This window comes from Mytilus californianus, unplaced genomic scaffold (genome assembly GCF_021869535.1).
Source record: "Mytilus californianus isolate M0D057914Y unplaced genomic scaffold, xbMytCali1.0.p SCAF_12, whole genome shotgun sequence".
In the NCBI taxonomy this organism is placed as follows: Eukaryota; Metazoa; Mollusca; class Bivalvia; order Mytilida; family Mytilidae; genus Mytilus; species Mytilus californianus.
In genome coordinates, this window is record NW_026262604.1 from 31499234 (window position 1) to 31516438 (window position 17205).

The 17205-nt window shown below is 31.0% G+C and overlaps 1 long non-coding RNA gene across 1 annotated transcript; it reads right to left on the reverse strand.

Annotated features, from left to right (window-relative positions):
- Positions 1–7297: 7297 nt before the first annotated feature.
- LOC127721702 (uncharacterized) lies at positions 7298–16084 on the reverse strand. Its single transcript, XR_007991403.1, has 2 exons — positions 16015–16084; positions 7298–12533 (listed from the first exon to the last, which is right to left on the reverse strand). It is a non-coding gene; the product is annotated as an uncharacterized LOC127721702 (long non-coding RNA).
- Positions 16085–17205: the final 1121 nt, after the last annotated feature.

Genomic DNA, 17205 nt, shown 5'->3' on the forward strand with positions numbered 1-17205 from the left:
ATAAGTCAATGGAGATAATATTTCGTCTTAACATCATATACACAAACCTGATTGATATTGTTCATTATCATGTTTCTCCTTCAAAGCATATTGTTTTATATATAATGATGGAGTAAGTGTATGCAGTTGTTATATAAGTTTACCTAGTACATCTTTATCAAACAGTTTGGGACCTGAATATTCTACATAGTATTCTATAAGAAATGATTCATGTGTGTCATGCTCTATGCTCATTTTAGCATGTATAGGCATTCTATTGTCGATATTTTACACTGAGCGTTCGTGAGGTGTAAAACAGGGTCAAATATAATGCCTACCCAGGTGAAAATGAGCATAGGGCACGACGAGATGGAATTATTTCGATTCTAATAGGACAAATTCAACATTTTTATAGGTCGAAACGTACGAAAATACCGTAGAAATGTTTGGCTGTTTCAGCTTCCTCTTCATAAATTATGCACATTACATTTTCATATTTAATAAGTTAAAAAACCAATAGCAGGGTAAATATATGATGCTTTAATAACAATATTATTTAAAAAAATTATGTAAGCAGCTAATATGTATATATATATATATATTTATTTTTAGGATCGATATTAAAATCAGGAGAATGCAAATAGTTAGATTGTGCGCATGAGTCATACATATGTTTGTGTTAATTAGAACACAGCTTTGTTTTCAAAGCGTGATAAGGACGTCATATTAGAAATCATATCATTCTTTTTTACTATTAATGGTAAAAGATAAATAAATTCAGAAAATCACAAGAGTATTCGGATTAACTATCAAAATGAGACGAAAGATACCGAAGGGACATTTTATCTTACAGGTCGATAATAAACTGATAACACCATGATGTAAAATGATAAAGACAAACAGACAAAAATCAAATTACAAAACACAGCATAGAAAACCAAAGGCTAAGCAACACCCCCCCCCCCCCCCCAAAAAAAAAAAAAAAAAAAAAAAAAACAAAGAAAAACAAAACAAACTTGGGTGATTTCAGGTACTCTGGAAAGGTAAGCATATTCTGCTCTACATAATATAGACATTCTATAACTTGCGATTTAAAACTATCTATAGCAGCTTGAAAGATATGTATTCTCTTATCAGTATAAAACTGGCATTGCTTTAACAATTTCAATTGTTTTTGAAGAAATACTTGCTTGTTTAGAAACAATTATATATATTATAATTATTATCTGGAGTAAGCTATAATTCATTCATTCTTTTTGTACTGAGAAGATTAATAGATGTGCAAAAGGGCACTTTTTTATCAGTACTCACATTGATTTTGTTTTAGAAAAAATTAAAACATAACTAATTGAATTTTAATATATATGTATATGTATAATAAGTACTTATAACCTACAACAATCATAGTCAGAGTTCCTCCAGTCACATGATAAAAACAAGACTTCAGAATGGACACTAAAGAGATTTATCCTGCTAAACTGACTTTAAATAAAGCTAATACTAACAATTAACACTGTCCTTTGCTGGATCTTGATATCTATATCTTTTACGGGTTGCTTAATACCAAAATTTATGATAAAAGAGATGATTTTTCATTTCCTTTTGTTAATTATCCATTTTTAGATGGTGACGTACCCTTGTCACCATCTTATGGTGTTGATATATCTCAACTTGTTCGATTCGCTCGTGTATGTAACAACATATTTGATTTAAACGAAAGAAATCTCTGTAATACTGAAAAAATATTACACCAGGGTTTTCGATATCACAAACTAGTCAAAACATTTACTAAATTTTATCGTCGGTACAAGGACCCCGTTCGTAAATATAAATCAACATGCAGACATCTAATACGTTGAGGTATTTCACATCCAATATTTTAAGGTAATATTCTTTACAAAGCACAAAAATGTCGGCATTCACCTCAAAAGCTAACCAAACCTTTGAACAGACTTATCGGAAAGGATATAGTTACGATACTATTGTCAGGTCATTAAGAACTGCATATTTTGGTATTAATATTGATTCACTCATAGGGTCTTTGCATCGGAAATAAACACGTTTATTCTAAAACCAGTTGTTGGCATGATACGGGTTATGTTCTTCTCATATAATTATGATGGTATGATATTAAACCCCTAACGGACGGGAATGTACTTGATGTTCATATGATGAAGAAATAATCTTTCAATCAGTTTAATTGAGATCTGGAGCTTGCATGTCAGTAACTGCTAGTAGTCTTTTGTTAATATATGTATCATTGTTATTTTGCTTAGTTTCTTTTGTTACCTTTTCTGACATCAGACTCTGACTTCTTTTAAACTGAGTTTGTACTATGCATATTGCTATGTGTTTTATTCTACATTGGCTAGAAGTATAGGGGGAGGGTTGAGATCTCACAAAACATGTTTAAATAAACTCATCATAAATATCAGGATTGAATTTTTGTATTTGCGCCAGACGCGTGTTTCGTCTACAAAAGACTCATCAGTGACGCTCGAATAAAATGAGTAAAAAAGGCCAAATAAAGTACGAAGTTGAAGAGCAATGAGGACCAAATATTCCTAAAAGTTTTGCCAAATACAGTAATCTATTCCTGAGGTAGAAAAGCCTTAGTATTTCAAAAATTTAAAGTTTTGTAAAGAAACCGCATTTTGCGCCTATCCCAAGTCAGGAGCCTCTAGCCTTTGTTAGTCTTGTATGTGTTGTAATTTTAGTTCATTTATATGTTTTGGAGTTTAGTGTGACGTCCATTTTCACTGAACTTGTATACAATTTTATTTAGGGGCCGGCTGAGGACCACCTCCGGGTGAGGGATTTTCTCGCTGCGTTGAAGGCCAATTGGTGGCCTTCGGCTGTTTTCTGCTCTTTGGTCCGGTTTTTGTCTTTTGACATATTCCCCATTTCCATTCTCAGTTTTATAGAATATCAATGAAGCCAGGTCATTTAATTTCACATTTAGATACATTGATGATGTTTTTTTTAAGAATTACAAATTAAAGAAACAGAAGGCACTTCTTCATCCACCTCTTTTTTATACTACCTTTACCTCGAATTTCACATAAGAGGTCGATTCAGTACCAGAATCTATGACAAACAAGACGATTTTTATTCTGAAAAAAAAAAAATCCCCCTCCCCCCCAAAAAAAGAAACTACACCTCCACCTTAATATAGACTTGATATTTCCTAACTCATTCGGTAATCGAAACCTTGCAGCTGCTATTCAGACTTCAGAAAACGTCACCAGTGTATAAGCAGATAGTTGATAAATCAGGGTTAAGGGATCTCGTACTTTTTTCTCAGATATTGATATTGATATTGATGTGTTTTAACGCCACTTTTAAGCACCGCTTTTAGGTTATATCGTGGCGGCCAGTTTTTATTGGAGGAGGAAGCCGGAGTGCCCGGAGAAAACCACCGACCTTCGATAGGAAAACTGGCAATTCTAGTCAATTAAGATTGGAGTCGAGTGCACCCGCACGAGCGGGGTTCGAACTCACAACCTCAGTGTTGACTGGCTAGTGATTACAGTAATAACTCATTAGACCACTTGGCCACATAGGTTCCCTTTTTTCTCAGAAAATACCAATACCTTGTTGATAAATATTCCGTATTAGCTTCATAAATAATGATGGTCTTGAAGTATAGATTCTAGGTACTGACGTTATTTATTATCCTTATTACGTGTTGTAGTGGTTTTTTTATATGTCTTTGTATATTTACCTGTTAGTTGACTTTTTTGTAATAGCATTCTGTCGTGGCTCGGAATTCATACATTCCGCCATTGTGTTGTTGTGCTATGGTCATGTTTTGTATTATTTTCCTGAATTTTTAGTTTTTTGTTGTAAACATTAATATTGTTGTGTGTTTTTATAGTGATTAGGATGATATTGTTTTGTGCTTGTAATAATCTATCAAGTAGAGACTTTGACTCAAAAGATATTTAAGTGTTAAGGTAGTTCATTCCATATCTGTGCAGTTTTAAGACGAAACAGTTTGAAAAATATCTCTTTACTGTTCATGATGATTAGTGCAAATAATTGATTAATTATAATGGGATATTTCTATTTGTATCATCAATGGTTTTTTACTTAGTACGTTTTTTTTTATTTATTTAGAGAAATTGATATTGTTGATCGAGGTCTGCTGTACTGTCGCACATTTTTGTAACCCGGATTTGTTTTCTCTCAATCGATTTATGACTTTCGAACAGTTTTATACTACTGTTGCCTTTATTTGATTATTCCCATTAGGCAAAAGAAAATCACTTACTTACTACTTACTGTTTTTGACAGGTTGTTGTCTCATATGACTATACAGGAGATCTTCCTGTATTCTGTTTGAATTTTTTTATTTTTTATTTATTATGTCGATGGGTTGCTGTCTCATATACGTATACAACACATTTAATTCATTTATTATAAACTGTCTTTCGGTAAAAGTTTTCGATGGGTTGGTGTCTCATATAGCTATACCAGATATCTTCTTTAATCTAATTTGAATTGTTTTTCATTTGGTTTGTCGTAGGTTGCTGTCTCATATTCATATACACAACATCTTCTTTTATTCATATTACAATGTCTTTCGGTTACTCTTGTCCATGGATTGTTTTCTCATATAAGTAAACTCGACATATTCTTGTGTATGTATTGAACTGTATTTTTTATTCATTTTGCTTACGGGTTGTTGGTTAATAAATATATAACCAACATATCTTTGTTTTAAATAGACTTCTTGTAAATGTTGTAGATGGGCAATTTTCTCATATTCGTTCATCCGACATCTTTTTATTCATTTTGAACTGTTTTATTTTTTCGACTATGTCAATGATTTTCTGTCTCATATACGTATACTGGACATCCTTGTTAGTTTTATTTGAATTGTATGTTTTATTGCAGTTTTTGTATTCGTTGAGTGTTGTCTCATATAACGATTCCAGTCTTCTTCTTTAATTCAGTTTTTTCTTTTATTTTTGTCGATGGGTTGCTGTCCCATATACATATAACCGAAATCTTCATTAATTCTCATTGTACTGTCTTTCGGTTACATTTGTCGATGGGTTGTTGTCTTATATTTGCATAGCCAACATTATATTTATTCATTTTGAACTGTTGTATTTTTTTTCGATGGGTTTATGTCTCATATAACTATTACAGACATTTTTTTTATATATTGAACCGTTTTTTTTAAATTCATTTTGTAGATGGGTTGCAGTCTTATATACATATATCCGACATATTCTTTTAATAATATCGAACTGTCTTAAGATTAATGCCATCGACATCTTCATTCATTCAGCTTGAACTATTTTTTTTTGTTCATTCATTTCTGTTTCATTTATATAAACCCGACCTCTTCTTTCGTTTATTTGAACTGTCTTTCGGGTACTGTTTCCGATGGGTTATTACTGTACCAGACATCTTCTTTCATTCGGTTTGAACTATTTTTTTTCTTATTTTGTCTATGGATTTGCTGTATCATATCCATTAACTCGAAATCTTCGTGTTTATATCGTACTGTGTTTCGGTTACGGTTGTCGACGGGGTTGTTATCTCATATAACTATATCAGACATCTTCTCTTTCCCAGTTGGAATATTTTTTATTCATTTGTCGATTGATTGCAGTCTCATATACATGTACCCCACATATACATGTACCCCACATTTTCTTTTATTCATAGTGTACTGTCTTTGGGTTACAGTTGTCGATTGGTTGTTGTATCATGTTTGTATACCAGACAGCTTATTCTTATTTATTTAGTATTGTTTGTTGATGGATCTTTGTTTATTTATACTGTGATGGGTTAATGCCACAACCTCTTAACTGAAAATTTGTTACTTTTCAGAAACTAGCATACAAAGTTTGAATGTCAGTATAAATTTCATTTTACTTCAAAAATGTATCAAATTAACTCCTAATGATTATAATCTAATATTTTGATGCTAATTGGAAGACAGATAACCAATAAAATGCACTTGAAATGTTTAACGGATATTGGTATTCCATAATGATTAAATTTAATGCAGATGTGTTTGCCATAAGGTCATAGCTAGTGATAAGAGGTATACCATATTCTAAATTTTGTTAAGTAAGCATCATTGCATTTGCAAGCGATAACATGGATAAGGAAGTAAAATTGAGAATGGAAATGTGGAATATGTCAAAGAGACAACAACCCGACCAAAGAGCAGAGAACAGCCGAAGGCCACCAATGGGTCTTCAATGCAGCGAGAAAATCCCGCACCCGGAGGTGGTCCTCAGCTGGCCCCTAACTAAAATTGTGTGCTAGTTCAGTGAAAATTGACGTCACACTTAACTCCAAAACATATAAATGAACTAAAATTAAAAAACATACTAGACTAACAAAGGCCAGAGGCTCCTGACTTGGAACAAGCGCAAAAATGCGGCGGGGTTAAACATGTTTTGTAAGATTCACCCTCCCCCTATACCTCTAGCCAATGTAGAATAAAGAAACACATAGCAATACGCACAGTAAAACTCAGTTTAAGAGAAGTCCGAGTCCGATGTCAGAATAGGTAACAAAAGAAACTAAGCAAAATGACAATGATATCTAGCCAATGTAAAATAAAGAAACACATAGCAATACGCACAGTAAAACTCAGTTCTATCCAATGTAGAGAAAAGAAACACACAGCAATACGCACAGTAAAACACAGTTTTACTTTCCAATAGCTTTCCTGAACAAAGAAGTCAATATTTAGCCATATGTTTCAGAGGGGCAAGAAAGCTGAAATAGGTGAGACATATTCATACAGGATAACATTGAGCTGTGGCAAAACTGAAGACAATATTTTTGTACACCACTAATCAATGGCCCCATTGCTTTCTATGTTAAATTCCTCAATTTCAAGCAGGCACAGCTCTTTTGTTTTAAGTTCAAAAAAGTGACAATCATTGCATGTCAAAGCAACACGTTATGGTGTCTTTTACTGAAAAAATCAACATACCTTTATTGGCATATAAGAAAGAACTGGTTCCTGGAACTTCGGAAGTACCAAAACAGGTACTTCAGATATGACAAACAGGCAAAATGTACCCTCTTTTTTTAAATTTCATGCATTTTGTTTTATTATTCAAAATCATAAGTAAAAAAGTGTTCTACAATGATCACCAGTCATTCAGCTTTCATTTGAAACCAAAATTACCTAAATATTCTAAATATTTTGAAAGTTACACCCATGCGTAGGAACTATTTTGTGTTAAATATGTACTACTTTCTGGTATGTGCTTTCTGACCGAGCCCGAATTAGTGGTGTTACACCATAAGAGATTGTGGAATTTTAAATATGACTAAATATAAATGAATGAGTTTTATTTACTTTGAATGATATATTAATTTGACAATTATATTCATACACATAATGTTATAAAACATTGTTAAGAAAATAAAAAGATAATGTAAAGCAATACAGTACATACAGGAATTATGGAAAGTGGATTTAGCTATACAGAAGTACATACACATATTTGAAAACTTTTATAATTTATTTTTTGTCAAATATTATATTATTCAATTCGCAATATCCTAAACCAATAAGAGATGGTTACAACATTTCTGAAACGAAAGATATGTCATTGTATTTAAAATTCTTGTTTGGCCTTAATAACGAATAATATAATTGAATCAGACTATCTACACAAAGACCTTGGATTGATGAATTCATTGTGGTAATTAATATTCATTGAATCTTAAAGACATAGAAAAGCAATAAAATGTATCAAAGTTCCTAAAGAAAATCGTGTGTTTCAGCTGTGTTTCACAAAAGAATATACAGTAACCCCAAATAAGATTGAAATCATAATCTAACATGTTTATTGGTTTTTCGAAATCAATAATATCATTTTGCTCGCATGAAAGAAAATAATATTGATTTAGATTTTCCTTTCAGTATATTTCTTTTCCCCAAAAGTTAACCAAGTTCTCTGGATTCTTATCTGTTTATATTATATGATTATCCATGAGAATAGACTTTAAAACTTACATACTGCACTATTTATCACACTATAATATACCATGGCAGAATTTTTGTTTTTGTCTTAAGATTTATCTAATGCGAATGAAATAAACATTAAAGATATTTTGTGTGTTCGAAGCGCTAAACTTTTTTGAAAGCTTTTAAATAAATAGAATGTTAGGAACTATATGATTATGACAAAAAAAAAAGGACCTAGACGGAAAGGACCAAATATTTCTAAGTCGTGCATATATTTAAAGTGGTGTTTTTGTAAACGTATTACATTTTATATAAATGTCTTTAAGTTTTCGTTTGCTGTTAATCTATAATGAGGTGATATTTCTTTTTTTTTTCAAAAGTTTTGAAATCTTTAATTATATTATCTTTTATACAATGGAAACACATTTGGTTTTGAAAAAAAACAATATTAATTTGTTTGAAGTTTTGTATGTTTAAAATATTATCTGAATACATTATTTGTAAATTATAGAACTCGTTATTGAATCATGATTATTAATCTCTTAACTAAAAAAAACACATCTATAAACAGTAAAAATCAAAAACAACGAAATCATGATATTACTGCAAATTAGTTGATTGAAATTATAGTAAATTTGTAATGTTTCTAAACTAGAAAAAAAAGGTTAAATTTTTAAAAATAAATATTATGTTTCTTGAATGTTTTGTAACATAAAAAACTCATATTACAGACATATATAATAATAACATTGTTATTATATCATGTATATAATTCAAAGTAAATTCTATTAATTATATTATTCATTATATAAACCAAATTTTACAAACACCTTTCTGAATTAGCTGAATATAAAAAAAATCTATATCAAAAACCATTAAAAGCATAACAATTACTTGTTTCATTCTCAGTTGATAGATATAAGAAGATGTGGTATGAGTGCCAATGAGACAACTCTCCATCCAAGTCAAAATTTATAAAATTAAACCATCATAATGTTTATATTATATACTATGAGGTCATGCCAGATACACTTAATTGCCTTTACGTGCTTGATGACCTGCTGATATTCACTTCTCTTTTACAGCTGTAACCCATTATCTGATGTTGAAGGGGGTGTGGTATAAGGTGTCAAGATAAATCAATAAAAATGTCAAATGCAATAAGCAAGTATTTCGAGGTACTGTGTTATTGCATACGAGTTTGCAAACGATATTTGTTATTAGGAATGCAACACACCTTATCTAAAGTTACTGTGTTGTTGTTCTCTGGGTAAGCTAAAGTGCTTCGGAGGCATGAAATTATTTAACGTGTTGTTTTCAATTTTTTACTATTTAATAAAGAGTATTTAACCTGCATTTAAAAAGTAATAAGACTTAAGTCTTTCATGCTGGCAGACATTTATCAAACTGATAATATATTGATGAACATATCAATTAAAACTTTACTGTATATTCAATTGCTCTAAAAAAAAATGAGAATATTCGTTAATAACCATTACGTTTATAAAATCTATAAATCTCAAAACTGCAAATTTTTCGGTTAAGTGGTTGTTGCATTAAACCTTCGACTGATATGTCTTTCGGTAACTTTTTGCGACGGGTTGCTGTCATATTTACGTAAACCCGACATCTTCTGTTGTTCATACTAAACGTTCTTTCGATAATTGTTTATGACGGGTGGCTGTCATATTTACGTAAACCCGACATATTCTGTTGTTCTTATTGAGTTTCTTTCGGTTACTGTTGTCGATATGTTGGTGTCATATATGCGTAGATCCGACATGTACTGTCGTTCTAATTGAATATTTCTTCGGATACTTTTGTTGATGGGTTGTCTATTTGGCGTGTTTCACACATATTATTATAGCAATCTAATTTACAATTTACAATTACAAATTTTTTCATACTAAATACAAGTAAAATATTTTGTTGTTATTCTCATAGTTTTATTTCTAATATCAATAGCAAAAGTGCATTATTCTTTTTATTCCGTTCCTGACAACCATTCATCCGATTCGGGTATGCCATCTGTTAATGTATCGAACAGCTATATTTGTAGAAGTTTGGTAAATAATGATTTCGGGCGTCTAAATACTTTGTTACTGTTCTTTTTCTTTCTTTCCTATCACTAAGGAGAATTGACGTGATGAATATGCTTTAGATTCAAGTTGATCGTATTTTTTTTCTACAAAGAAACACGTGTTAACGAAATTCTTTTAGATTTAAGGAAAAGAGTAAATACTGCTGGCATGTGCTCGGGAAAGGTATGGAACAGTTAGTATATTGATACTTATTACGATGTAATACCATTAATAAATCAGTGTCAAAATCTACAACGGTTTAACTTTTCTTGAATTCAACAGTGACGTAGCCTTTGAGACAATATACAATCAGGTAAAATCTGTTGTTTATACTTGAAATTGGTAACAAGGTCATAACAAAAAGGTCAATGCTTTTTAAAAAAACTTGAATGATGGGTACTTTTACGATTGTTATGATTATAATGTACATCTGAAATTTAACCATATCTCTTTTCACATGTCGGATACTGGTGTCGTTGTATTTTTCTAATATACGTCTGCATTCTCGACATCTTCTATCACTCATATTGAACTGTCTTTTAATTACATTTGTTGATGGGTTGATGTTTTATATACGGCGTATATACGGCATCTTCTTTCAATCATATTGATGGGTCTGACATTTTTTTTTGTTGATACGTTGTTGTCTTATAAACGTATAATCGACATCAACTTTTATTCATATTAAAATGTATTTATTTTTTTCGATAGGTTGCTGTCTAATAAACATAATAAACGTATATCTCACATCTTCTGTTATGCTTATGGAGCTATGTTTTGGTTTATTTTTGTCGATATGTTGCTGCCTTATGTTGAACTGTTCTTCGATTACTTTATCAAGAGTTGTTTGCTAAATCACGTATGTCCAATAACCCTATATATTATAGCGCTTGTTTTATAGTTTTATTCCTTTCTTCCAGTTGCCGACATCTAGTTATCTGATATGACATGATTTCTCTGCGTATGCCATCTGTCAATATGTCCAACAAATGTAAACACTCTTACATATAAATATTGTAAATGTCCTATTTCTATATTAAACACTTAAGTTTTTCTTTGCATTGATAAACGTTCGGTTATTATATGATATAATGGTAAGTTTCATTTTATAACTTTTAACCTTCAGTCTACATTATTATGAAGTGATGTTTTATTTCTTTCAATATTATCACAAAACAAAGGCATCCAAGTTATCTTTTTTTTTTATCTTTTTTTTTTGTTTGTGTCATAACTTAAACAAATTTAAATGGTACTTAATAACATATAGAATAATTTTGAACAAATACATGATATATCAAACATCACTATTTATCTTTTAAGAATGTTCTCTCCTCTGTTTCAAATAACAAGTTTTTTTAAAAGACCTTTTAAGTTGATAAATCATTAAAAAGGGAACTTTAAAGGAAGAAACAAAAGATAGCTTAGTGTTCGTGTTTTTGAGATATAGTAAATTGAAAATTTGGCGGGATATAATTCTCTCTAAAGTTTTCTTACATTTAACATTGGCACCTTGTTCCTTTTAACAACTATGGAAAAATAACAAGCATTTTATGCGATTTTCAAAAATGGCTCTTTAAGCTATTTGCAATGAAATTATGAAAAGAAAAGTAGCGGTTAGCAGGCAAAATTTGTATTAGCGCTACATGGAAAAAACTAGAGGAGTCCAAAGGTCTGACAATAAGTCAAAAATAAGAGTAGCGAGCATCCTTAACTTCATACAACCAAGCGTCTTCGCTTTGATTTGCAACTAACAATGTATTAGTGGATTGGTCATAATGCAGAACCTGTGGAAATAGCAGTCCATCTTCACTAGATAAAAGAAGTCTAAAGCGTTGTCCATCAGGAGATATGACGACAACGGTGTTAGACAGGTATCCCACTACAAACGCGTTTTCATCATTGTCTACAGAAATACCAAATGGACGACGCAGAACATTTTCATTACAGAACGTCCACAGTATTTCACCATGGTAATCACAACAGGTTACACTGTTGTTGTCAGGGTCTGTGTAGAACAGTTTGTCACCGGATGTTGTAACGTACGCATAGTCTGATAATTTGTTATTGGTAACATTGGAAGTAGATTCATCATTCAAACTAATCATTTTAAGTCCATTTTCCTTGGCACAATAAATTAAATGTCCATCTTTGTACACTACTCCATCACTGTTGGAATTAACTTGAATTGTTTTCACCACTTTTCTCTTCTTTATGTTAATTATATTGATATTTTTTGATACGCGAGTTGTAACAGCAATGGAATCATCACCAATATATTCCACATCAAAGGTGTCACCAATTTTGTCCATTTCAAAATCTTTTGATCCGTTCGATTTTAGTACACTTATCATATATGGGTAATGATTTGAGAATACGAGCCTACCATCAGGTAGCATAGAACAACCATAGACGTTTGTCAACTCTGTGTTGATGCATTTCTGTAACGTCAGAGTCAGGTTATCGATATTTCTGTTTGGAACAGTCATCATTATCTGGGCTTGTTTGTTCTTTTGTTCCTGAATGGACAAATTGCATTGATCAGAACTGACATTAATACTTCCAAACATATTTCATGTATTTGTAATACAGAATTAAATCTAAAAATATTCCAACATGGTTTCAAGTATTATTTTTTTCGTAAGAGAATTCATGTGTGTCATATTCGTTTTTCTATTTTGTTAATAATTAGACAATTAGTTTTCTCAAATTGAATTAATTCATATTTTTAGGGCCTTTTATAGCCGACTATAAAGTGGGTTTTCTCATTGTTGAAGTCCTTACTGTTGCCTGTACCTGTTTATATCTACCTCATTAGATCTTTGCAGGTTAGTTCACCCATTAGCAATCATACCAAATCTTCTTATTTTTATAAAGGCTTACAGAACTTAAATGTATTGGGCGATAATGTAAAAAAGTGAAAGGATACATTATCTGAATATGTTCAGAATTATTGGACAGAATTAAAGAAAATACTTTTTAATAAGTCAGATAAAGTCAAGCTCATTTTTGTACATAAAAATATTTAGAATTTAATGAAATTACAGAATGACAAACATTATGCCAAATTAGAATACCTGAACACCCTTAGAAAAATAAATCGATGAAGTTGACGGGAACAAATTTAAGACTAAGAAGACTATCAGGTAAAAAAACCCATTGGAAAATATTGGAAAATGTTCAACATGCTTAAACATCTCTACAGATGCAATTGCTAAAACGAAAGTTGATAAAAAGGAAAGATAGCGTAAAACAACTGAAGAAAACATATTAAAGTTATATGTTTTTATGTGCTTATGAGTGAGACGGGTGTGAATTTATACTGTATTATACGGAAAATAAATGCCGTAGGATTAGGACATTTCTTTGGGAAGAGAATGTTAATGGTCACATGGTTCAAATATTTTTGAATAGGGAACAAACTTATTTGCATCATTGAAAAGATATAATAGTTCGTCTAAATAGACGTGTTACAAAATGGTATACACTTGACAATGAGGTTCAAAACTAGACCTTTAATGGGGGTATCTTTTAAGATACAAAAGTGATTCAAAGATGTAAGTTACCTGTGTATCAGTTAAATTTTTGTATTTAAGATGCATATAGTACTACTTAATAATTTATAGTAGGGGTTTCAGTATCAAAAAGGCCTCTAGTAAACGAGTTAAAGTTAACGGAATAACACACTGCTAAATTTATTCGCAAATTATATAAAATCATTATATTTTACAATAAAGTTTGTGGTTGTTACAGCTCGTGGTCACGATTTTCTTAATTTCGTGTTTTACGGGGTATCTCAAGATACCGTTTTGTACGGTGAATCTTAAGCATGAAAACTAAGATTATTTCGGTCTTTTTTGGTGGTTGAAGTAGTAATAAGTATATAGTGTATATCATATTAGATATAACAAAATCGAAAAATATTAATGAGTTTAGTATAAGTATTTCAACATTCAACTTCGAAAGCAAAATTGTTATGTATATCGTCACACGATTTTTTAAAAATCCTAATTAAATCAATATCACACAGTTCTCGTTTGGCCAAATTTTTCTTCTCTATTCTGGATAGATTGTTAAATGATAGGGTTGTTGCCTCACTTACAATCAGTAGTCCAACTTAGTACATTAAGTTGTTGGGTGGAACGTTATGTTCCCCCAATTTACGAAAAAAAAGATAATCATAACCTCCCATCACCATTTCTCCTAATATCGTAATTTGGCGTTTAATTGAAGACTGTGAGGTCAAAACTCTTCTTAAGAAAGGACCTATCGTCCTACATCTATTTAGATTGGAAACAGTTTCGTCAATTGTCATTTTTTCTACATTAAGGTCCGTACGCTCCACAGAGAGTCAAATTGTGAACAAGTATATCACTGCTACTACTCAGCCTAAAGCCTCTTCCGAACAAGTCCCGACCATGTACTGGTTACCTATATTACACAAACAATCATTTGTCCTTTACTATATTTAGACATTTCAATTTCTATAGGGATATATAAGTTTTAACTCATAACTTTAAATTGCTAGTAATTTGTGTTAGAATGTGTTGAAAATATTACATTATTTTGAATGGTGATTTTGTATGAAATAACATTTGTAACTTATACAAAATAGTTGTATGTACATAATAGCGCTTTTTAACAATTTTGAACATTGTTGAAACGTAGGACGACCCTATTCATTTTAAATAATGAATTTAGTTCTACTTGGTTAAGTTATGGTATCTGGATAATCTGTTATATGACAACTTGTTTGAAATTCAGAGAAAACAATATAGATAAATATCGTTCAAACCCAATGGGCATATGAAATAAAATGTCATTACCTTAGCTGTATTTAGCAAAACGTTTAAGAATTTTTGGTCCTTAATGCTCTTCAACTTCGTACTTTATTTGGCCTTTATAATTTTTTTTTATTCGAGCGTCACTGATGAGGTTTTTTTGTAGACGAAACGCGCGTCTGATGTAAATACAAAATTTCAATCCTGGTATTCATGATGGAGTTTATATACATTAACATAGGCGATCAAGCTTCTTATATGTCAAATATATCATTATGAAAAAGAAGTAGTACTAACAATTTACAGTTATTGAAATTTGTATACAGCTTTTTTTAAATGGTGTACTTCATGTTTAATAATTTTAAAAGGGCATTAGCTGTCTTAATCATGGCCACCGATTTGACTAAAACTCTCATATTTGATTAATAACATACTAAAACGTATATCTTAATTGCAAAAAGTTTGAAATAATCAATTACCAATGCATTGTCTCGGTAATATGCATGAGCATTTCGTGTGAAATTTTGAGAAGATGCCATCGAGATGACTTGTGATGAATGACGACGGTCATAACTCGATACAACCATATATTTATAAATAAATGAGATCGACCACTTGTGATTGGAATTCTCTATGTCTGTTAGATTCCATATTATAGATTACTAAGCATGTTTATCATCCTTTTTTCCTTTATAAGAAGGCTTTTTTTTTGGATCAATCCTTCAACCAAATGATTTATCCTTGTTTCGCTTTCTATGGTGACATTCTTTTCCTTTTAATAGCTGAAAACATGCTTACCCAATCGCCAGTTTAGTGGTTTAAATTGAAGGTCACATGAGTACGGATTCAATGAGGTATAATAATTCACTTACACGTGAATAATTCAGAAGCAATTTGTTTAAGCTTATTTTGACATAATAGCAGCGTTGGCTTCTAAAACCGAATTTTATGAATGAAAAAATAAAATCCCAATCAGATTTTAACTTTTTTTATACATCTCGTAAATGTTGCTCCTTTAAAAACATTACCAGTATATTTATCAAACACGATAACGTTGAGGTTTTTAAATGATATTTGATGTATTATACCATGGAGATATTCCATAAGAGATGTGTCAATGAGACAGCAGCAACAAAAAATGTATGTTTTGTTTGTTTGAGTGAAACAGGTGTGCATTGTGACTGAATAAAACCAAAAACCAATTAAACAAAATACGTACCTTATTACCATGTGATTACGCCTTATATTATAGGGAAATAATGTAAATGGTCACATAATTGAAATATTTTAAGTAAGGGGACATAATTCTGTGCATCATTGAATAGACATAAAAGTTAGTAGGAAAATCAAATACACACCTGACTAATTTGGTTTCTTTTCCTTTGTTTTGTTTTTAAAGTTTTTGTTGTTGATATAATGAATATGTTCGGACTGATGAAATTAATTACGTGTTGTTTTCATTTTGTTAACTGCTTTCAAAAACTAATTCAGTACATATTTATCAAGATGTGTTTCCATTTAAAATCGTATTCTACTTATACATTGTTATACATTTCGTAATGTTTTTAGGTTAAACAAGATACGCTTTTGTTTGATTAATGGGTTATCACCAAACCTGTTTCTTGTCAAAGAGTTTCAATATAATATAGGTAGACCAATACAGCGAATGGTACTACTGTAACTGCACTGAAAAGATCACGAAGGTCTTAAAGGGGATTACAGAATGGAGCATTGAGGGTAGAAATTATTGTCAAAATAAATAGAGAATAGAGACTATTTGTCAAATTAATAACGAATAGAAAATAATTGTTAATATATAAAGTAGATGGAGAAAAATGGTCTTAAACATTACGGGAACAATTTAAAGACCCAATCCTTTTTGTCTGTTTATTTGTTCTTCTTTATTCGCTTGGACCATGGAAGTAATATTGAAAGGAATAACAACGTCGTCACTTCAAAGGTTTCATCTGCGTTACCGCCCATCTTTCGATAACTCGTTAATTGGTTTAATATATGGCATGGTAATTGACTCTCGGCATGTGATAGATCAAATCACTGACACTTTTCGGTCATTTTCGTGTTCCCGGAAAATTACGAATAGACCAGTTGTTGTCGTATGTACGTACGAAGTAACCCGAATAGTTCACTCGTTACATTCCGCTGCTGTACGCTACCGAATAGAGTCAGTCATTCAATGTTGATTTTAGTCTATTTTTCCTATTTATGTCTTTTTCGATCTTAATAGTTTAGGCCGACAGTTATCACATATTGAATTTAAGAAAAAGGGTGGATCATTTTCAATTTTAATACTTAAAACCAGTTAATTAAGAAGCCATTTCTGAAAGTTAAGAAGATGATTGTACAAAAAAATATGTGTCGACCCCCTTTTATTAAATACGAATAATCCAAG